Source organism: Triturus cristatus, chromosome 3_1 (genome assembly GCF_964204655.1).
Source record: "Triturus cristatus chromosome 3_1, aTriCri1.1, whole genome shotgun sequence".
Classification (NCBI taxonomy): domain Eukaryota; kingdom Metazoa; phylum Chordata; class Amphibia; order Caudata; family Salamandridae; genus Triturus; species Triturus cristatus.
Window position 1 is genome coordinate 193,948,816 of NC_140583.1, and position 24,500 is coordinate 193,973,315.

At 44.8% G+C, this 24,500-nt stretch overlaps 1 long non-coding RNA gene across 2 annotated transcripts; it reads right to left on the minus strand.

The window, feature by feature from the left end:
* Positions 1 to 2,894: 2,894 nt before the first annotated feature.
* On the minus strand, positions 2,895 to 23,653 carry LOC146859908 (uncharacterized). Of its 2 annotated transcripts, XR_014978736.1 has the most exons (5): positions 23,371 to 23,653; positions 18,457 to 18,519; positions 3,990 to 4,069; positions 3,634 to 3,758; positions 2,895 to 3,067 (listed from the first exon to the last, which is right to left on the minus strand). It is a non-coding gene; the product is annotated as an uncharacterized LOC146859908 (long non-coding RNA). The 2 variants fall into 2 exon arrangements; XR_014978737.1 differs by lacking the exon at positions 3,634 to 3,758 and having other exon boundaries at positions 23,371 to 23,645.
* Between the last annotated feature and the right edge of the window lie 847 nt (positions 23,654 to 24,500).

The following is a 24,500-nucleotide window of genomic DNA, read 5'->3' on the forward strand; positions in this document are numbered from 1 at the left end:
TTTTTAAGGAAGAAAGGAGTCTTCTCCCATGGCAAGGGGAACATTTCAATGATTTTACTGTTCCTTACTGACAACAGCCCTTACTCACTAAGGCCTTCGAGAAGGCTGGCCACAGTGGAGACAGAGTAGTCTCCACTGAGCCCAAACTGGAGGTCGGCCGCAATTAAAACCGGTTGGTAAGACCTTCAGATTGGCGGTATTTATAGTTCAGTGCCGTTGTGACGATGTATACATACCGCCAATCTATAAATTGGACCCTGTGTCTCCTTGACAAAAGGGTTGATATCTAATTCGAAGACTTAGTAACCTTTTAAAAGTGTTTGTGAAGGCAATTGTAGTAACAACCCATTTATAACAATCTAAATCTCAATTAGGAGGGAAAGTCTATTTTATGACCGATCTTAAGTGCTATTTGGTCAGTAAAACTATTTAGTAAGTCACAAAATGGGTTTAGCGCATAGCCAATCTGCATTTTGTGGTTACATACATTGAAGGATTTGCAACTCCAAAATGGCTTTGAAAAACTGCTTTTTCTATTTTTAGAGAGCTACCATTCTACCATTCTTTCACATGCTGATGGCAGCTCTCCATCTGAACAATATTTAATTTCTTTGCCTTTACCATTTACCAGATTGAAACTTTCCTGAAAGGCTGTCTTGTCTGGGATAAATGCAACATACAGTTGTACAGTTTCATTATGAATTCAAGGGGGAAATGAACATGCATTGTAAAATAAAAATAAAACGCGCCGCCTCTTCTCCTGGGCCTGTCCCGCGTTTTCCTGCTCCTGAACAGGAACAGGCATGCTCCCTCCACTCCTGTAAGTCAATCACAACACTGCAATGGCAGTGTTGTGATTGGTGTGGAGTCCTGGACAGCGCACAGCCGGCCACCTGTAGGGAGGCCATTTTCTCTATGTAGGCTGCATAGCCTACATAAAGAAAATCTAGAGTGGCAACGAGGAACACGCCGTCGCATCTAGAACTCTGTCCAGGCTATTGCTGAAATTTGAAGTACTTGTGAAATACACTAGACTTCTTGGAAAATACAAGACTTGTTTTTTCACATGAAAATACATACTGATTCAAGCCCTGATGAAGTTCCCCTTGAGGGAATGAAACGCGTTGGCTGACCATTCTTTTTATCTACAAAATTTAAATGAAAATTAAAAAGGACATTTAGTTAAAAGAATTTTTTGGCTCATTGGACTATCTTATTCGTGCACCCCCATTTTTCATTTTTTCTTGACGTTTGATCTGGAGCACAGTAGCGCCATTCAGCGGCTGGCGTATGGGGTGGATTGCACGACAATCATCACATTTATCTCAAGAACTGGTGTGAGGTGCGGCAAGAAGGGCCCGCCGTTGTTGCAGTTGAAAAATCTAGAGTGCGCATGACTGCTTTGGTTGGCCCCAGGGCCGACCAAACCGTCAGCCACTCCTCCCCGACCTGACCACCCGCCCGCCCGCCCGGCCGCCCCCAACCAAGCATATCCGCCCGCCCCCAACCAGGCATACTGCCGCCTTCTGCTTTCTCGCAACAGCAAATAAAATGGTATTTAAAATACCATTTTATTTTCTGCTTCTCGCACTGCGAGAAAGCAGTGGGGCGGCGCTCCTCCGGCCTAATGGAGGAGCTGCCCCTGCCCAGACCCATAATATACTCATTAAAAAAAAGCAATTTCTTCAGTGACTAATAATGGCTTTAAGATACCACAAACAGAGGACTACCAACCTATGATTTACATCTAGTTGAATACATTTTTCTTACACTGAAAGCAGTGGATAATTTAAGCTGGTGAAAGGGGGGCCCATGGGTACTCATTTATGTGGACCAGCACTAGTGTTTCCCACCAACAGACTTTGATCTGAGGCAATAAAGAGAAAAACACAAAAGGTGGAAAAAAGGAAGAAGGGAAAGAAGGAAAAACAGAGACAAAGGCAATAAACTGAGATGATAAAAACTGCAAGAGTGAAAAAAAGGAACAGATAGTGTCAGGTGTGAGAAGCATGAGGTGCAATCAAAACTAAGCAGCTGTGTTATTTGACACCTTTAATAGAGCTAGCCACAGAGCTTCTGAGAAAACCTTTGGGGCATATTACCAACAAAATGGTGCAACGCGGCGCTGAAAGCAATTTAGCTGCACAGCACTGCGTCATTTCAAAAACAGAGGGATGCACCATATCAACAAGAATTCAGCGCACCCCTGTGTTTTCCCTTGTGCCAGTGATAAGAAAGCTGCCTAGGGCAAGTGCAGGCACCCTTGCACAATGATTCAGGAGGACCTGCTTTGCAGGGATGATCATTAATGTCATTTTGCTCCTTCTATGTATAGAAAGGGAAAAAATGAGAAAAAGCAACAAAAAAAAAGAATTTCTCCTCTTTGCGCCACTCTAATGCATCCTGGTCAAACATGTATGTTTTTGGCGCTGCCTCAGATTTACAGATCCTTGTAAATCTGGGACAGTGTCAGAAAGCAATGGGTGTTACATGCCCCTTTGCTGCAGAAAACTGAGGCTGAGAGTGCCATATTTACAAGGTGGCGTTAAGCCACGCAAAGTGGCATAGCACCAACTTGTAAACATGGAGAAGGGCATTGCGCCACCGGGGCATCAGAAAAAGTGACGCTCCAGTGGTGCAATGCCCTTGTAAATATGTCCCTTTGTGCCCCCACACTTAGGCCCCGATTACAAGTGAAGGTGCTATTTAGCCAACCTAATAAATAATGATACAACAGGGTGTGTTATTTATCAGGTGCAATAAATAGCTATGAGAGAGAAAAATAAAGAATGAAGGTAGATCACTTTTTTTTGCCCTTGATTTGCATCCATAACTGTTTTACAACCAGAACCAGTGGTAGAACCATTAACAAATTCACACAAAAGACACTTCGGTTGAGAAGGCAGCTAGAGCGCATTTTATTTGTAACTTGTGACTGTTCTTGCCCGGAGCGAAGAGTCGATTGGGTCTCATGTAAAATTTCAAGCAGTGGTTGATAAGTTGTTGTGACATCACAGCACAAGAAGCAGAGACAGCAAACTAGGTCATTGTTACTAATGTCGAGACCCTGTGGAAGGAATCAAGAAAGTAAAGCAAGTTACAAACTTGGGCGCATAGAATCATACATTTCAATCCACCATTTCAAGTGACCCCATACTTCTTTTCTATAAAGTCCACTAGTCATCACTGTGACTCCGATACGTCATCAGGAAAAAGCCCCCACCCTCTTTTTTGAGATGCAGAATAATTTGTCCGCATTCCCTCGAGACCTGGTTATTTTAATTATCTTGCTCACTGGCATGTCACCCTCTCTGCCTTCTAGCTTAAGGCTAGTGCCGGGAAACTCCTGTTGGAATGAGTTTGCACTGTATTAAGTACCATAACGTAACATAACATCACATACGATAACAGAAGAGAGCATAACATAATATTGTAAAAACCAGAAGAAAAGCGTTGTAAAGTAATTACATTAAGTAAGGTACATAGGTTCTTTTCTATATTCATATCAAACTGTCATTTGCTAACCTGGCTTTATCCTCCTAACAGAGAAATTCAATTCAGAAGGTCAATAATAGACCATATATCTGTATCCTTCCTTTTTCTCTACACAAATTAGGTCCCATATCCTCTTACTTGAGTTGGATCCTACTATGCACACCCTTCTGTGTGATTTAGTTGAACTGCAATCCCTGCAGTCACATGTGCAGCCCCTCACCACCATCTTCATATTTGATCTTCTGCTGGTTCTTCGGGTGTACCTGTGGATGCACATGGTCTTCTCAGTTTTACCCCTGATATGGTTCCTTGCTTGAGTTCTTGATGATAGCTCTCAAGCCCAGTTAGAGGCTTCCTGATTCATATCAGAAGGAACATGTCTGCTCTCCTCTCTCTGCTTGGACTTCCTCCTAACTACTGCACATCTCTAAGCAGTAGACCCTCCTCTATTGTGATGCTAATAGCTAAAAGGGATAGCAACCATGGTTACTTGCCATATATGGAAATGATATCTGGCATGTATTCTTAATGGCTCTTTTTTTCATAGAAGACAAGTGGTCGCCATTTTCCATTCCTACAACATACAATTTTAGAATCAGGGCATTAAAAACAACAGATTATAACATAACACAAAAATCACCATATATCACTACAACAACCATAAATACTTTGCAGGTAATGCAGGATCGTTTAGAGGCCCCCAAATGAAATCCCCATATAATCTCCATAATATAGCCTTATAGCCCGCCGTAGCGGGCTATACCGGCAATTAAAGGCCCGCTGCAGCGTTAAAGGCCCGAGCCGAAGGCGAGGGACTTTAACAAAGCAGCGGGACTTTAATTGCCAGTATAGCCCTGCTACGAAGGGCTATAAGGCTATTAGAACATTCTGCCACTAGAGGGCAGAATGTTCTAACAAATAAAACAAAGCCTTCAGGGAGCGGGAGGGGATTCAAATCCCCTCCGGCTCCCTGAAGCCTTTGTTCACAGCCAGAGCTATGAACAAAGAAGCATTGCAATGTTGGAGCTCCGGGCTTATACCAGCCATTATAAGCCCGGAGCACTCCATTGTTTTCAATGGAGCTACCAACATTCCAATGTTCTAATATAAAGTATGGCGCAAAAGTATGAGAAGCCATGAATTGTATACTGCTACTTTTTCATTTTCTCTCAAATGTTTCTATTGAGCTAATGTTTTCATTTAATTTTTCTGTTGCATAATCAGTGTCAGCTTCCACTTAATTAGCCCCAATCATGTACATGAATGAAAACAAAGCAAGCGATTCACAAACTGAATTTTGTAAAAGATTTGAAGTACTTTAAAACACATTACAAAATACGTTTCACAATCCTATGTGCAGCGTTTAATCCTCCACCTCTTCTATATTTTTCTGTGTGGAGATCTCTGCCCCAATTGTGGAGACTTCACACATATAAGTATCCATTTTAGTAGTAACTGTGGAAGGGATAGGGGATAGGCTTGAAATGGGATGTACTTACTATTAAAGAGGGGGATTCAGAGAAATATGGAAATGTCAAGGAAGGTTAGGTTAGGGAGGAGTTTATGAAGGGACTTATACACATCCAAAGAAAAAGAAGCCCATTGCTAATCACAAACTGCCTGTCTAAAGTTACTGCAGCCAAAATGGGACCTAAAACAGAAGCAGATTACTCCAGTACAGAGCTGAAGTAAGTTCAGCCCCACAATGATACTGCAACAACTTCCTATAAAAATGAATTAAGTTAGGGTTTAAAACTAAAACCCCGGAGGAAATAATTTTCAATGAAATGAAATAATTTAGAATAGTTCCAAATAAAAAAATATATAATTTAATGTTAAACAAACATTAAAAATGAAACATATTTCTTATTATAAAATAATGTATTATTTTTCATTTTAAGATTGATGTACCGTATAATTGTATTAACTACAGTTACATTTCTTTTAATTAATTCTGTATATTACTTATAATAATTATTAATGCATAATAAAACTGTCATTTTTTACTATATTTATTTATTTTTGTTTTTTACAGAATTTTATATAGCGCAAACTTGACCCGAAGATATTGGGTATAAGAGCCCTTTACACAAGCACCCGTTCATTCTTGTTAGGCACAGGGAGATTAAGTGATTTGCCCAGAATCACAGGATGTTCAGCATCGTTGCCGAGACTCGAATCTGGTTCCAAAGATTCGAGGTCGACCGTCCTAGCTCTTAGGCCAATTCCTCACCCCATACTTTAGTTGGGAATTTCATTTAAATTTGAGAAAATAATGGTAATGCAATTAAATTATTTACATTAATTGAACAATTATTTAAAAATGTTCTTGGTGCTCTAGCATTTTTTCTTTTGTTCTACATTTAAACACACTTGTTAATAATATATATATATATATATATATATATATATGTCATGTGAACAAGGCTCAAGCCGAACCGAAACGTTATGGCGACTAGCACGCAAAAAAGCGAAATAAAACTTTTGCACTGAAATTTCGGTCCGTGTCTGTACTGTTTGGGCAGGTGCCACGAGGAGGCAGCCTTGACGGAGAAACAGAAGCTGAGGATATATATATATATATATATATATATATATACATATATATATTAAAGCTCCAAGGTGCCCACAGGCAAGGTTGCACTCATCCAGCAGCACTTCACTTTCAAGCGGGTAAAGGACATCACCGCATGCCGGTCTGCAGCTCTCATGTCTCGATTATAAGCCTGGCGCGTTTCTGAGCCTTCGCTCGTCTTCAGAGGCTCGACTTGAGTATGGCGCTTTGACACTCCCACTATTTAAACCATAAACGCCCAGGATTGGGCAAACTCCAATGAGTTTGAACGCACTGCATTGTGGGACTAATAGTCCGTGTCATCTCCCTGTATGGGTGCGTCTCATTCTGCCATTTCACAGCCCTGGATGGGCCCCGGGATGCAGGTGTTCATTGATCCCTCGGCTGCTGCCTCACTTCAGAGGCTCTGCGAATTTTTTACAAGTTTAATAACCATTTTTACTTTTCTCTATACTTCAACACAGGGAGGCTCTGTAGTTGGGGAGGAGATCTTCATATGGTACAGTATAAACTGCAGAGAGTTCACAGCTCACTATGGCACCAAAGACAAGGGAATGGATCACAATATTTGGGACTGATAAAGATATTGTTTGAGGAGCTAGTTTTGAACGTTCTCTAGAACTACTTGAAACAAATATAACCATCACAAGAATCTTGTACCACTGTTTGGGTATTGGAGCGAGAATGTCATGCTAGGTGGCTAAACAGAATATGCCACGTTACAACGCATACAACGAATGCAATTACAACGCGGTCATTACAACGACAACGTTGTTACATCGCAGACCATTAAAACGCAAGTCATTACAACTTGCTGTGGGGGGAAGGAAGCACCGTATGTTGGAATAGTATAATGTATTTATTTATTTTTATTTATTTTTGCAGTTTTGTATAGCGCGAACAAGACCTTTACAGGTATCGGAGCGCTTTACAGTACAGAGATAACGACATAGAAAACATATGAGTATCGTGACCTAGGAGAAGAAAATAACGTTTCGCATACATTAGTGTCACATAGTTACAAGGGAGAATCAAAGAGTCATGTGAATTTGGCTAGAAGAATAGATTTCACTTCTTTTTTGAAAAAAGCAGCCGATGGGTTAAGTCTCGTTTCTTGGGGCAAGGCATTCCAAATCCTGGGCGCTATTCCTGAGAAGGAGCAGTAGTATGTTTTCTTCTTGGCGATTTACTATTTACTATTCCAACTCCAGTCCGTGCAACAGTAGGGAAGGTGTTGGATTTAAAATCCAGCACCTTCCGCCCCTACAGCAAGTCGTCGTAACGGCTTGTTTTGTAATGGCATGCAATGTAACAACGCCGTGTCTGCGTTGTGATGGCATGCGACGTGCAAACATCATTGTAAATGATGTTTACCGGCGAGACATGAACAGTTCAATGAAGTTTCTTGAAGAGTTTCTCTCCAGAATAATCCAGCCTATTGATGACCTTGAATATAATGCAGTTTGCTTTCATTATTATGAGGACAGCCAGTGTAGTTCTTTTAGGGTTGATTTGATGTAGTTAACAAATGAATTGGCTAACAGCTGATGGCAAGATAGCTTCAGAAAGGCTAGGGTCAAATCAGATATTCTGGGTGAGCAGTGCCACCTTTGAAATGTGACAGAACAAAGGACAGGATAGGTGAAAAGGAAGTTAAGAATGATTTAAAGTATGCCTTGCATTTCCAAGGACGTCTAAGCTGTAGCTAGCCTGTGTGTGACTTCGTTTTTATGTAGTCTGTGATGGAAATGCTAGAGTAAATCTCGGTTTTCCAGTTACCAACATTAATGCGATTGGCTTGATCATGTCGGTGTCAACTATTGCATGTCATAAATATTCCACCTTGAGTTGGAATTGAAACAGACGTTTAGGTATTTGATTAAGTTAGCCAGCAGCATTCTCATCTAGATTATGAATATTGACATATTTTTGTATTTTTGCAATTTCAGGACGCACGTGTCATCATCTGTGGTCAAGGGGGCATCATCCATATTGTGTAAGGTAGCAGTCCCCCTGCTGCAGGATGATCTAAAGCCAGGCTTCTAGATGGGCAGAAGACATTTAGCACTGTTGTGCTCTTAGAATTGAACATAGACTGTCTTTTTAATGATCTTGCCAATTGAAGATAACTAAGTAATGGATGGGTAGTTGACGAGGTCAGCATGGTCTAATGTAGGTTTCTTTAGGAGTAGGAGGACCTGGTCGGTCTTCAGAACTTCTGGGAAGATACCATGAATGAGACCGGCATTGCCAATGGTAAATAGGGGTAACAGAGTTACCCCAGAGAGAGCTATGATGAAGGAACATAGTAGGAAATTATGATCAAAAGAATTGGCTTTGAGGGAGATAAGTATGTCAGTGAGATATGAGACATGGAGTTCTGAAGGCTGACCATGTCAGGATTTTAAGGGAAGGGGTGGGTGTAAGAGATAAAGCAGACATGGTCTAGTCATATCTGTATTCTTTCTCTGAAGAAGAGGTTGATTACATTCCACTGTAGTGAGGCACTCATCTGAACTCCAGAAGGTACCGAATGGGCGATGCTAGGCCTGTAAGGTCCTTGGGAACTAACTTCAGGAGCAGGCTATGAACACCGCACCGGCGTTAGTCCCTACAGGGAAGGGGGGTTGGGAATGAAAAAAGAGAGCACATGTAGAATGTGTTGAGGTCGGGATACGGCTCCAGGCCATGGGCTAGACTGGATGACACTGAGTACAAGGAACTGGTTTCGGTTCACAGCCGCAAACCGTATATCTGTGAATCACAGGCTCAATTAGTTCTTGCACCACGTACTTGTTATGTTATGTTATATACGTTACATAAGAAGGCTCAGCACTCAGTTACACATACCAAAGGTTACCAGTGGTCCCACTTAACAATGAGTTTCACATCAATGTTTCACACTCTTAAGTTCTCTCTCATTAGAAGTTACATGGGTTAATGTGATTAATAGTTGCGTTTGAGCTCGACTGTATTCTCCAGGGAACTCTCACTTATTTCAATGTTCATGTCATACAGTCTTGTGCTAAAAGCGTTGCACACATAGGTAGTACTTATACAGAATATTAATCCAAAATGTGTCCAAACAGTGAGTCTTAGGAATATCCAATGTCTTTTTGCTGTTGTCAAAGAAGTGTCCAAAAGTCGTACTTTGCATGCATTGCACGCTTATACCAATGGCATCCTTGTGTGCACTTGCGTAAGTACTAAAAGCACACCAATGCTGAGTTGTAGGAAATTGTCTTGGGTTTAAGGCTTTGGCCTAGCTGCGCTATGTGCTGACTGTCTTCACCTTGTGCAGCTTTCTGTTGACTTCATGAGCAGCTGTGCCGAAAATACTTTTAATTCTTTTCCTTGTTTCTTTTCCTTACATACTGTTGATGCAGATCTGTGCAGTGCAAGCAGGAGGTTGCGGAGGATGGGAACAGCCCATACGTGGATCTGGAACTGGAGTCCTAGTGAGTGGTCTGATGCCAAAAAGGCTAAGCAGCTTTGTCAGCGAGGTTGGGGTTTTAATAGCTGCACCCTCCCAATATAGCCGCCAACTAGTTTATTTTCATACAATGCGCATGTTAGCAGTTAGGTGGTGCCTGAACGAGCACTCGACTGCTTTTTAAACAAGCATTGGTCCATCTTTATGCTTCTGTTGGTGTATTCATTGACAGTGTTGATATAACACTTGTGTAGTTAGTGTTATTCTAGGAACTGGTTGTCAAAATTTTGAAAATCAGAAGGCTTTCAGTTATGTCTTTTTATTTTATTTAATTAATTGTATATTGACTTTTTGGCACACAGTCCAAACAATGTATAAACCATTTTCGACTTTATCACAGAAGAATGTGTTCATGGATATTCATTCTAGGTTCATTGGTATCTTACGCTTTGAGGACACAAGCCTACTCAAAATAATAATCCTTTTTCCAGGAGCTCCAACACAGTACAACTAATTGCACATGGAATCATTACACCTTATATCTTTACACTTGGTATTCCTTTTCATTTTAAAAGTGGTATTCCTCACTCATACATCTTCCTATTAATCTGTTCTTTGGTCACCCTCATATGTTCTTCACATAGTTGCTTTGTTTCACCTTCAATCTTTAGGGCCTAATTACGATGTTGGGCGGATTTGTGTCAGCATGACACCGTCTTGGTCCTGGGGCCAACCGACCTCCTGTCGGCGGTCCCGACTGCCTAATTAGGATGCGACTGAACACTGGTCGCATTCCTACATTTCCCTATGGGAGCATGCATTACGGCTGTAAACCGACTGTAATACATGCTCCCGTAGGGAAATGGGAGGTAATATTCATCCCTGCACCCCATGGCACACGGGATGCAGGGATCAACAGGGGGGCACCTGGGGTGCAACAGACGAGCATGGAAACCATGCATCGTAATCCCAAGGGCAGAAAGGCCCCCCCTTTGGAATTACGAGCCGGTTCCGACTGGCTGATGGGCTCCTTGAGCCTGTCATAAACCAGCCAGAATGAGTGGCCGGTTTTGTTTCCGACTGCCAGCATTCTAATGCGGTGGTCGTAAAGTAATCGGAGGAGCCGATTACGATGCAGTACCAGAAAGCTCTGACCATTGGTCAGAGCCTTCCGGGCCGCATCGTAATCGGCACCTTACATTACCATCTTCTCAATACCTCTCCTTCCTACATATTTTCTTCAACCATCTCTTTTCCATTTCCCATGCTTGTTACTGAACATATTGTCAGATATACAACCATTTTCAACGTTTGTGACTGCTAAAAAGGATCTGTACAAACCCTATTTTGCAAGTCGGTAACCTATTACTAGGGTTTGCAAGTTGCTATTAAGAAGGGGCATGCCAGGGGCATCCTTTCCAATTGTTTTACGACCACAAATGCGGTCGCATGGGAAAGAGTACCCAGAAAACCCCCTTCCCTTTGTGAATGGTTGCAAACAAATTTCTTTTTAGAGCAAGCAGTGGTCCCACGGACCACCGCCTACTCTTAAAAAATTAAACAGAAACACTTAATTTTACTTATTAAAATGCAACCGGTTTTCCTTTACAGAAAATGAGCTGTATTTAACAAAAAAAATGGTTTATTTGAAAAGCAGTTACTGACATGGTGGCCTGCTGAATCCCAGCAGGCCTCCATCCCTGTGAGTGCTGGCCATTTCCAATGGGTCGCAAATTGCCACCTGCCTCATGGATACTGATGAAGCAGGTCATTTGCGACCCCATTGGGAATTGCTAAATGTGTCTGAGACATTTGTGTGAGTTGCAAATTGTGAGTCACAATAAATATGAATTTGCGATCCACAAAATGGAATGGTCGTACATGTCCTTAATGCAAAGTATTTCAATCACTCGTTTTAGCATGAAACAAACATTGGTCAACCTTTTTGACTCCCAGGCCCTAATTACAAGTGCCCCTTTAAATTCTGGGGTGGGCAGTATTCCGGTTACTGCACATAATGCAATTATCAGTTTTGCACCTAATACTGTACTCAACATTTTCTCCTGGTAAATTTAATAGGAAGAAAAAGGCCCGTTAATTACTAGATCATGAAGTTTTTGATCCAGCAAGTACCACACTCTACAAGCTATTCTCCTAAAACTTGCAACAGGTGATAATTTTTGACATGATGAATTTTGAACACCTGATGGCAGTTTGTGTTGGGTGCAATGATTTTCATATTAAAAAACTGGCCACTTATAGTAGCCACAGTCTAGTCTTAGTCCTCAACTATCACCTCCACTGTCTGGGTATTTTTGTCTGTGTCATGATTTACTCTATGTGCGTTTGCACCTTCTTTCTTAACTCTACACTACATCCACACAAACATTAGTTCTCTGTTTTTTGTTATGATTTGGGCACGGAGAACCCTGCCACAAAGTTTAGCATGAGTGGTAGTTCCTCTCCGTCTCTCAAAATTCTGTTTGCCAAGAGACTTTCATCACCATCAACCTTTCCACCAAGCTGTCAAGTCATACAATGTTTAATTCTAACTTTTTCAGGAAGGCACATAATTTGTGCACACCTAAACTTTAACCATCTAAAAACGATTTCTTCTCCAATACCTCAGCCATTCCTAATCCAAACATGGCTTTTCTCACTCATGGTGATAAACAGTAAATTGTAACATTTTGGAACTTGCCAAATCCCTCGGGTTCTACCTGGATGAAAATATCAATTTCCAAAAATGCATTATTGCAATGATCATAGGTACAGAATATAAACTGAGACTTGTCAGATGACTCACAACAGATATCCCAGATTTAGATTACAAGATTAACATTTAATCTATAGTCTTAATGAGACAACATTTTCTAGTTTGTTTAATGGAACTAAAATATTTCATATCATCTCCCTGAATCTTGTCTATCTGAAACGTCTCCATTGACATAATGAACCTCCTGAAGCTAGCTCACATTATTCAAAGTTTCTTATTCTCATGTACGCCAAACATTCTCGCCCAGAAACTGAGTATCCAAAGAGAATTATGCACATTGAAAAGCAAAGACTACCTTGATCTCGAAATTTCAAGATTTAAGAAGGAAATGTACTGAAATAATAATTCTTTACAAAGGCATCTAATTTGTGGAACTCAAACTCACCGGCCACTGTGGTAATTTTATGCTGCGAAACTTTTACAAAACAACTGAAATACTTCCTCTTTTGCTACCATTTGTAACTATGGGAGGGTTGATTTTGTCTCTGGGACTCAAGGTCAGAGTAGAGTTATGCATTTAAGTGGTATATTCCGGTGTGCTCTTTCTACCCAAATGCCTCCAATCAGGTGTTGTAATCGCCTAGGATTTTACCTTTTTTGCGGGTATTTAATAATTTTATTCTATATTGTATTTTATTTTATTTCAGTCTCCTAACTGAATTTATTATATTAACTATGGGTAATGCTCACTGTCATCCATTGGGTCTAGTTTATACTACATAACACCATTAGTACAAAATAATAAATAAAGAAATGGACCCACTCTAAGGAGAGCCCTGATTACTAAAGCAGTTCTAACCTGCTCTGTCACCTTGTAGGATGCTAGGAAAGTCACCACAAGTAAGCAGAACAAGTACCTAACAAGCACTGCACAGGATTAACCGTTAAAACCCGTATTCACCAAAAAAGTATCAAAGTCTCAGAATCAAGAGATGGTTAAGGATGACAGTCCAGTGATAAGGTTAGAGGACAGACAGGATGATGAATCTTTGGTAGAAGGGATAACAGGTGATGATACTGGAACTCTGACTACTGAAACCTGCCTCCGTGCCAAATATCACCCTATGAAGATTTATAGCATGACTGTGCTGATGGATAAGTTTGGGTACAAGGCTAATTGAGAAGCCGCAATTGTTCAAAATGCTAAATCTCCACTGCACAGAATTTAACTATTGCTAGAGCATATTGGGTCATTATTCTCCCCTCGCCCCATAGATAATTCCTTAACAAGAACAAAGATTGAAAATGTTACTGATTGTGATAAAAGAGAAAATATTTGTCACAGAAAGATAAAAGAGATGTATTAAAACCTCACACATTTTTGGATTGGAAATTTTCACTGACCTTTTTTTTTAATATCGCAAGAAAGCAAAGGAAAATGTATAATAGGTAAAAAGGTCTCTGGAAAGGGACATTTCAGCTCTTTCGGGAGGCAGAGAAAAACTCAAATTCTAGATACTATGAGAATACGTGAGTGAAATTGAATGACAATTACACATGCTACAGTGATAAAGGAATGGGAAGAGAGATAGGGGATAGATTATAGAGGGAAGGAAAGGAGAAAGTAAGTGAAATTGGAAAAGTGGAACAGGAGAAGAGAGTAAAACGGGAGTAGAAAAATAAACTGGAGGTGTGGAGTAGGAGAAGCAGAAAGGCAGGAGATGATTTAAGAGAAAAGAAGAAAAAAGTGCTAGGAAAAAATTAAAAAAAAGAAGGGTAAATGGGGAAAAAGGAGAAAAAAGAAGAAGAGGAGGAAAAAAGAAAAAAGGCTAAGAAAATGGAGGGGAGAGAGAGGGGGAAAGAGAAAATGGGTAAGAAGATAAAGAGAAAGAAAAAAGAAGAGAACATGGAGGAAAGAAAATTAGAAGGGATAAGAGAAGGGAGGAAGAAGACAGGAGGAAGAGAGAAAGAAGGTGGAAGTTGAGAAAAGGAAAGTAGAAATAGAAAGAAAAAGAATTAAAAAAAGTAAAAGGCAGACATGATAAAGGGAATGGTGAGGATAGGGAAATAAGGAAGAGTGAGAAGAGAGGAGATCAGAGGGAAAACATGTTGGCACAAAAGATAGTAGACATACGAAAAACAAGCATTGGCAAAGCCAATAGGTCTCGCCTATGCGAGAGCTATTGGCTTTGAGCTATTGGCTATGTCAGCGTTTGTTTAGCCATGTTGTATTGCAACGTGACTGCTGTGCAGCACGGCTAAAAAAAGGGGGGAAAGCGTTTTAAAGAGGCCAACGCTGATTGCGTTATAGCCCCTTTTATTACCTTTACCTTCAGCAATGCTGCGCAATAGCTCTGTAGCTATACAACGTGGCTCAAAAACATCGACAAAGACAATTACTCTTGCATATGCGTGACCAATTGTCTTTGCCAAAGCTGGTTTGCTTTTACTTACAATGAGAAATGTAGAACTATATTGTCCTAGAATGCACATTTTTGTTTGTTAAGAGTGAACAAATAAAGGGTATCATACACAGCATAATGCTACTGAGTAGACTTTTCGACACCACTTTTAAAAGGCAAGTAAGGCACCATTTTGTGGCTGTGCATCTGTGAAAGTGCTACCTTTAAATCCTCTTTCTAGTATGGCACTGTCATGATACTTTGTGCATTCCTGCGTATCGCTGTTTACCAGTCAGGGGATAGTCAGGGTTATAAGCAGACAAGGTCAATCCAACAGGCAGTGACTGCGCTTTACATTTATTATTATTTGTAGTTATATATAGTGTGAACTCGGTCCAAGGGCTTTGCATGAGCACCAAACTACTCACACAAGATCAAATTCATATGTGTAGGGAGAATAAGTGATTTGCCCATAGTGCCAATATCGACAACACTCAGTTCTCCTACAGCAACATACATAAATAAACCACACAACACCTTGTTAGTGGAGAAAATTGCTGCAGGTTTATTTTCATAACAAATATGCCAACATGGTGGGTTATCTTACGGGCGATCTGAGGGCAGGCCCGCCCCTATGCCGCCTGCCCGCCTGATGAGCCAAATTACACCGTGGCTGTCACCAATCGGTGGTTGCCAGTTTTGGGAGGTGCCACCCCTCCCATCAGTGGACCGCCAGTCCATGCACTTACTCACGCCCCCCAGAAGGGGGGGGGAGCGTTCCTGGCCGCCCCCGGTTGCTCAGGCCCACAACCGTCCGTAGGACTAACGGGGTGCCGTCGTACTTCCAGGGGACAAGCTAAGACATCCCTGGGTATCCTTGGCTTAGCACCCTTACTGTGCTGCTGCATGTAGTACCCTTCTGTACCTTGCAGACTCTGGATCGCCCTGTAACTCCTCCACAGCCAGGGCCCCCCACCAAGCTAGGCATTTTTACCTATATCCTGCTGAATACCGTGCCTCTCCCAGGTCCAGCCAAAACAAGTCTTAGCCCCATCCAGGACCGGAGGCCAGCATGCCCCTTCTGGACAGGTGCCCCCATCCTTTTTAAACTCCCCGTGGAATTTAGACTGATATGCCTTAATATCAATAGTTAGGTGTTGGTTCAGTGTTAACATTGCCTGGCTGAAGGGCAATACCCTTGACAAGCCATTCCAGCCAGGAGGTGCCAATGCGGGTGGAAGTAAGAGTTAACAAGCCCGCCTTACTTCCTCTTTCACTCCGTTATCTGTGTATAGCACTCGTCGGAGTATGTCCATGGCATTCCGTCAGTCACCACCCTAGGTGATGCCCTGCCCTCCCTAACTTCTGCTATTATCCCAGGGAGAAGACAGGACAGTGTGAACCAGAGGGGAACCAAAGTATAAATACCTCTCTTTTTTTTTAATACTGGAAATGCCAAGTGTTCTCTAATACTTTGTGGCCCATATGTGTTTGACCCAGGGGTTTCCCCCCAATCTTATGGACCATATCACCCTAGTTGGGTGACAACTTCCACAACCTGCGTAGCTGCCAGTTAAGGCTATAGGGCGGGAGAAATTGCACCTGTTCTTGTTACTCAACTCAATGGTACTTGTTTCAGCTACCTCAGAAAGCTGAACTGCTAGGTGGACCGACCAGGATCTGAACTTGTGACCAGCGGTCGCACCCCAAGCCCCTTTCCGTTCTGACGCTCCACCTGCCTGTGAACTTGCATCACAGGGCAGACTTCAGGCACCACAACCCATATTTGGACATGTCTGAGCTAAACACAGATCTAAAAGGCCTGCCAACCGGCTAACCACCAATGTTGCAGTCTGACTGTTCGCTGACAACTCCCAAGGTAACTGGGCTTAACTGAATCAACTGGTAATATGGCAACAAATACAATCTATACTGTGACTGCAAAATGCGCCCTGGTAGTTGTCCGTATAAGTGCTCCATCCCCTCCATATCAGCACTAACAAGGCAACCCGCGCTCTCTTGGGAATGGCACACACCCGCAACAGCTGAAAGAATGTGCCTATTCGTGTGTCGCCCACGGCCTTACGTTATCACTGACGGTATACCTGGATTATGTTGAAACTTAGCTTCACTACAGCTTAGTACCCATTGCACCCTCACAGGTACGTCTTGTCCTAATCAGTTTCTGGCTGCACCGCTTTATGACATTGCAAGCTCCCATCCCAGGCGAAATAAAATAAGCTTTACTGCTACCCCTGTGAGCCGCTGCTGGTGCTAATGAAGGTACAAATAGCACCGCTAAAATAGACAGGGAGTGATCCTGAGAAAAGGGGTTGGACCACCACCATACCCCGCATGTGACTCAGTATAGGTTTACATTGCCTTCTGCAGTAGTGCAGCCACAATTCGCCGGCATCTAACCTGTGCAGTATCCTGTTCTGTGCAGTCCCCCACATGGTTCCACTGGGCATCACTGCCTGATGTAAGTGACCTAGGTACATGGTCCCCTGCCAGGTGGCCTGCCAGTGAAAAATACATCACATACCCCATAAGTACTGCTACCTGCCTTTGCGCCTTTTCTAAAATCTAGCCTGGTATTCCTACCTGCCAAGATATACCCAGCAAAAAAGGCTGTACTCGGTCAATTGACCCGACTAAACATCAAACCCACCAGTTTGGGCAAGCTAACCTGCCCGAAACTCTGCGTAAACAAATAAGCAGGATCTGACATCAAGGAGGGGGATCCCTGGTTGTACTTTAAAAATCATACTGCCCAACCAGATGTGCCCCTTGGAAAGATACCACAATCGCTTTGGATTTGAGCCTCACTCAGCACAACCTTACATCCTGGACCTACCTCCAACATGACGTGTATTTGATCGCGATGTCACCCTAGGGGTCCTATTGCCCCGACAGAGGTGACAAGATGATGCCTGCTAACCTGCCCCCAAACTCCTCAGAACACCCATGTGTTCGCGCTAACCACCAACGTCTGCAAAAGTTTCCCAACCCGTATAATGTTTTACTTCCCTTAGCTCGAGAGGGTGCAATCCTGTCCCAAGGAGTGTGTATTGAACCATATGTGTCTTATAAGTACCTAGGATTTGAGTACCACTAACTAATTCATAGTACCTGGTGTTTTTAATAACTAATAGCAGATCTAACAACTTCAACAGGCATCCTCCGCTTACTTTAGGCGTGTTGGATAAGGGTATCCAGTGAAAAAGGAAGATATCTCCCTTGTCATGCCATCCCTTTAGCACCCCATTTACAGCTTTATGCAGGTCGCTTACATAGTATGTGTTAATGCTAGATAGTTTGAGTTCTGCTCTTGACCACATCCCTTCTAACCAACAGTGTTGTAAACCACTCCTGTTTAGTTCTAGTAAAATTTGTCCCTGTTACCTGGCACTGTTAGTCCACATGAACCTTTTAACAAACTTCCAAACCAAAAGTAGATCATGTTGCGCAACATGGGACACTGTTACTTCATCCCTATGTACCCTATGTACGTTCTAGCATGGCAAATACTGCCAAGGTATCCCCCATAGTCCTGTTTCACCACTAAATGAAGCTGTACAAGGGAACAAAAAGTTACCAGTGCACCTCGCCCTGGGCCTGAATAGGGGGGTGAGTCTATGTCATATATATCTGAAGCACGCTCTACACGGTTCCTACTTTAACAAAGTGCCGTTGCATTAAAATTCTCCTCATAAGCAAAGTTAAGTACTAGGGCAGAAATTGATTTTCATAGGCATAAACATATACCCCCAAGTCTTCATTCTATAAGAGCGCCGTGTTAGTGTCTCAGGCTTGGGGAGGGGCAGCTTCATACCTTATGAACAACCTGCTGTCTGAAGTTGCAGCTGAACTTCATTACAAGTGTATGTGATCGGGCCTGTAAAGAAAATGAAAATCCATTACTAATGTTGTGCTGGAAACTACAACCACTGCTCTCCATGGTTAAATCGCTTCCTGCTAATAATGGCTTCCTTGAAGCAAGTTGAAAATTCTTGTTCTGCAATGAAGGACTTGCAAGAACTAATGAGTTCATAGAAAGCTACAACCTAGTTCAACACTCCACAAAATTACAACTATATCGCCAATTAGCATGAGTAAGGGCAACCTGCCAAAGTATCCAAACGCAACTAAGAATTCGAACCTTACCCTGAAAAGTAACATCACTGTCCCAGAAACGAGACAAACAATGCTAGGGCCACTCCGCCGCAGCCAGCATCCTGATGGGGCCCAGCTCACACATGTGCACCCCACATACCTCTGCCCAGCACCCTAGGTGTGTCCGGGGAACCAAGCTGTTTTACCCCTTGCAGAGGTTAATCTTCTCCAAAGTAAGTGTGTCAATTAGGCCCAGTCCAAAACACGTGGCCCAACACACTCCCCACGGGCGAAGTTCCCTTGAAAGGCCCGACTGCCCGACTCCACACACCATGCCCGTATGGGAAAGGGACAGTCGACCTCCATATTAACAAGCAGTGATCCTTCCAATGCAAACGTATCTGCGGATGACACACAATTTAGTAACTCCACACCCGTTACCATTTACTAACTTTAAATAAGGACTTCCTGAACAAACTGAGGGCTTCGGTCAAATCCATCTACTTGTAGGAAGGCCCATGCCGCCCATGTGCCTCAAGGCACAGGGCTTGGGAACACCCCCGCATTAAGACCAGTGTGACAAACAGGGCGATTAAAGTCAGGCTAACTCCAATATTAACTCCAATATTACGAGGAAAGACCCATCACACAGCAGTGCCCAAATAGCCCATCCCTCATCAAACAGACCCGATGGAAAGACAATAGGAGCCTCACACTCTACACCTGCGGATTAACACCGCGAGTAACTACATTTTTTTTTGTGTCGTGTCAACTCATGTGCAACTGTACAGTGTCCTCATGCACAACTGCACATAGCGTCATCTCAAGTGTAACTGCAGCGACTACTCACGATAGCTATCCCAGCATCACCTCATGCGTAACTACAGACATCGTCATCTGATGTGCACTTGCACACAGCGTCACCTCCTGTGTAACTGTACATCGCGCTTCACCTCCTGTGTAACTGCACACAGCGCCACTTCATGTGTAGCGGCACACAGCGCCATCTCATGTGTAACCGCACACCGCATCCCCTCATGTGTGACAGCACACAGCATCCCCTCATGTGTAAATGCAGTGTCATCTCACTCCGCGTCACCTCATGTGTAACTGCACAGTGTCACCTCATGCGTAAGCGCACACAGCATCACCTCATGCGTAAGTGCACACAGCATCACCTCATGTGTAAATGCACACCGTGTCGCCTCATGCGTACGTGCACACAGTGTCACCTCATGTGTAACTGGCCACAGAGTCGCCTCATGTGTAACTGCCGAGTAACCTCTTGTGTAACTGCACACCGCATCCCCTCATGTGTGATAGCACACAGCGTCCCCTCATGTGTAACTGCAGTGTCAACTCACCCCGCGTCACCTCATGTGTAACTGCACAGTGTCACCTAATGCGTAAACGCACACAGCAACACCTCATGCGTAAGTGCAAACAGCATCACCTCATGCATAAATGCACACTGTGTCGCCTCATGCGTATGTGTACACAGCATCACCTCATGTGTAACTACCCACAGCGTCGCCTCATGTGTAACTGCTGTGTCACCCCTTGTGTAACTGCATACAGCATCACCTCATGTGTATCTGCACACAGCGTCGCCATGTGTAACTGCACACAGCGTCGCCTCCTGTGTAACTGCAGTGTTACCTCATGTGTAACTGCACACAGTGTCACCTCATGTGTGACTGCACACAGTGTCACCTCATGTGTAACGTCCGGACCTCCCCGTGGATGGACAGCTTTGGTGTTTTGACAACCCCTACCGAGAACAACAGCCTTGTCACCGACTGAAATATATTGTATGTGCAGGGACGTCCAGAGCTGCTGGAAGGTTCTGAGGCAGACTCATTTAACGTATAAACACACATCAAGAGCCACCATCATGTAAATAGTGTAACTGAATTCCCTATGCCAATTCACGGGTCGTTTCCTAAATGCTCCAACACCTTCGGACAAGCTTACATAGAAGCAGGGCCCCAACCCCGACCTGCAGGCTGCATAGAATCAGAGTGGGATGATACCTCCTCTGCTATCCCCTTGGTCTTGAAAAGGTTTTGATACATTTTCCCGGTGCAGTATTGCAAAGGTGGTATTGCTAGAATGAACGCCAGACGCATGAGAGTGCGCTGTGCCACCTTGGCGAGAAACAGAACGGACACTGAGTTATCCACAATCAAGTGAAGTGCCGGAACGCCCAAGCCAGCCACATCCCTTTTGTAAGAATGGGCCTGTGAGGTGACATTTAACATTGGCCTAGCGCGAGAGTGTTTACAGCTATTTTGAAAATGCACAAAGGTACCCTAATTAGCGCAGTGCCCCTTTGCATGAGCTACGGCAACGCTAGATCCAGCCAGTGATCATGATACTCCTAGTTGAAGTGACCAGAGTACACTGGCCACCCTGAGACCTCACCCGCACAGCATCACTCAGCGCGCCGAGAGACCTTCGCAGTGCAAACCAGGCGCAAGCCATACCTGCCCGAACCTAGCCAAGCTTCCCGCGCTCCACCGCCAGAGCCTAGCCAAGCAATTTGGCCTCTTGCCATGCGGCCTGAGGAGCCATTGCAGCTGGATGCAAAACAACTCAAGGGCATTCTCATGATTTCCTCTGGCCTAGTATTCCCCCTCCAAGGTAGCGCCCAACATGGATCTTTTAACACTTTTTATTTTTTTTTAATATACCCAAGGACCTTAGCACGGCCTGTGTCCCGGTCTAAACATCGCGGCCCGGGTGGGAACAGGGGGGGTCCTAACCCTGTCACTGGACCCACCGCGCAGCAGTCACCTTGCGCCCCCCAAGGCAGCCGGCTTGTCTGTCTCAGGCCCCCCCTTCGAGCAACCACCCCAACATGTGTCTACCAGGAATACCAATGAATTGGGAATGCCTACAGCACCTGAAGACCAAGACAGTCTCCCCTCCAGATGCTAACCCGGCCTGACCCTGCTTAACTTCTGGATTGGGACAGGAAGCGTGCATTCAGGGCAGATGGTTACGCCGCCATGCCTGTTCAAAGAGGGAGGGGGGGACGCGACTGAGCAGGTGATGCCGCCTGTTCCCCCCCGCCAGGAGCGCTAAACATGAGCAACGTAAAACTTACAACAAATTGGAGCGCTATTCCTGAGCACCGTACTTACATGACACAATCTTGCACGGGGGGATAGTGATTAGCCCAGACTCACAGGAAGTGGACGCGTCCTTGATGCTCGAACCCTAGTTCCCGCACTGAAGTCGGCATGGGATGTCCCCAGACGGCCAGGAATTGGCCGCGCCCTCGCTGCTCGACCCTAGTTCCCGCACCGAAGTCGGCACGAGATTTCTCCAGACTCACAGGATGTGGACGCGTCCTCGAGGCTCGAACCCTCGTTTTCAGCCCCGAATTCGGCAGATGGAGCCGACGGACCGCCAAAGGCGTGCAGCCTGGCTCATCCCCGTAGCGCCGGGGGCCGTGAGCCAGGTGCTCGCCATAAGTTAACGTGCTGCCTGCCCCAAACCCCCACATACGGGTTGGGGCGCTATACATGAGCCCCATGAATTTAGCTGCGCTGCCTGCCCCAAGCCCCGCACATGAGGATCGGAGCGCTGACATGCGCCCCGTATAACATAGCAAGAATTGGAGCGCTATACTTGCGCACCGTAATTACATTACACAGTCTTGCACGGGTGGATAAATGGTTTGCCCCGACTCACAGGATGTGGACGCACCCTCGAGGCTTGAACCCTAGATTCCCGCACCCAAATCGGCAGGTTGAGCCGACGGACCGTATCTCAGGCATGCAGCCTGGCCCCTTCCCGTAGCGCCGGGGGCCGTGAGCCAGGTGCTCACCATGAGTTATTATTAAGCCGCGCTGCCTGCCCTGAGCCCCGCACATACGGATTAGAGCGCTAAATGAGCACCGTAATCTAGCTGCTCTGCCTGCTCCAAGCGCTGCACATGAGGATTGTAGCGCTATACATGAGCACCGTTAAAACATTGCTCACAATTGGAGTGCTAACTTGAACACCTCATTTACATTGAACAGTCTGGCACGGGTGGGTATGTGATTTGCCCCTACTCACAGGATGTGGATGCGCCCACGAGGCTCGAACCCTAGTTTCCCACACCGGAATCGGCCGGTTGAGCCGACAGACCACATCCAAGGTGTGCAGCCTGGCCCATCCCACGTAGCGCCGGGGGCCGTGAGCCAGGTGCTCGCCATAGGTTCATATCTAGCAGCGCTGCCAGCCCGGAGCACCGCACAAAGGATTGTAGCGCTAGACATAAGCACTGTATAAGCATTACACGGAAGTAGAGCGCTATACCTGCGATCCGTGATTACATTACACCATCTGGCACCGGGGATAAGTGATTGGCCCAGACTCACGTGATGTGGATGCACCCGCGAGGCTCGCCCTACTTTCCCGCACCGGAGTCAGCAGATTAAGCCGACGGACCACATCCGAGGTGTGCAGCTTGGCCCTTCTATGTAGCGGCGTAGTCGGTGAGCCAAGTGCTCGCCACAAGTTAAATTTCTTGCTGCACTGCCTGCCCCGACCCCTGCACATAAAAACAGGTGGACTCGACCCAGGCTGGGAGAGGGTCACCACCACAGAATTTTGATGGGGAGTTGGGGTGCGAACTAACCTCGTTGTCCGCAACGTAGATGGCAACGAGGGACTCCGACGACCGAAAAGCGAGACAGGCAGCAGGCAAGAGGCTGCCTTGTGGGCGGGGGAAGGTATTTGTACCCTTTCCCCCCCTCCCCCACGGCCAGAAGGGATGCGGCCGACCGATCCCCTGGTCACTAGACCGGGGCACTAGTGGGCTGACTGGTGTGCCTTCCTGTGGCACTAAGGCGGCCGCCCTGTTGGAGGGTCCCCTACGTGGCCCCCCGGGCTGCCTTGGCAGAATCACACAATGTGGAGGCGACGCAGGGCCTTAAACCTGCTTACCCTGTTCCAAACTCGTCAGCTTGTTGTTTTTATTTTTAAATTCAGCCTTTGATTGTGCTGGTACACATTACCAGGCTAGGGTTTGAAATCTGCACTTTAAACATCCATTGTTTGATCTTGTAAATTGCCTAGCAACAGCAGCAAATAAACCCTAGCCTGGTAATGTGTAACAGCACAATCAAAGGCTGAACTTAAAAAAAAAAACAAGCAGAAGTATGTGCTTTCAGAGGGGCTGGAAGCTGCTGCCGAGGAGCATTGCAGCTGCCTTTTGCCTCCGGCCAGCATCTGTGCTCTTGGGGGCAGGGCGAGTACCTCGTGTTAACGGGCTGGCCTTAAAACATATACAGATACAAGCATTTACAATGCAACAGGTCTCGCATTTACGCAAGACCTGTTGCATTGTAAATGGTTGAGATCACAGACAACGGGAGGGAGGGAGGATGGGCGGGTGGGGGGTTGATGGCACGAACAACGGGAGAGAGGGTGGAGGAAGGCACAGACAACGTGAGGGAGGCAGGAGGGGTGGGTAAAGGGGAGAAGGCATGGACAACGAGAGGGAGGGAGGGCAGGGGGAGAATGCACAGACAACAGGAGGTGGGGTGTTAAAGAAGGCAGCAAAGCATGTCGTGCCCGAGGAGGAGAACCTCCTTAACGAAAATAGTGCTCACAGTCTAAAATATCACTTTCCATGTAACAAAGGAAGTAAAGGGGCCAGTCGCCATGGGAGGTGGCACATTAAGGAGGAGGCGGTACTAAGGAGGGACTAACAAGCAGATTGACAAATCAGAAGCCTGCATTTAGGACAGACAATAACTCAAGCCA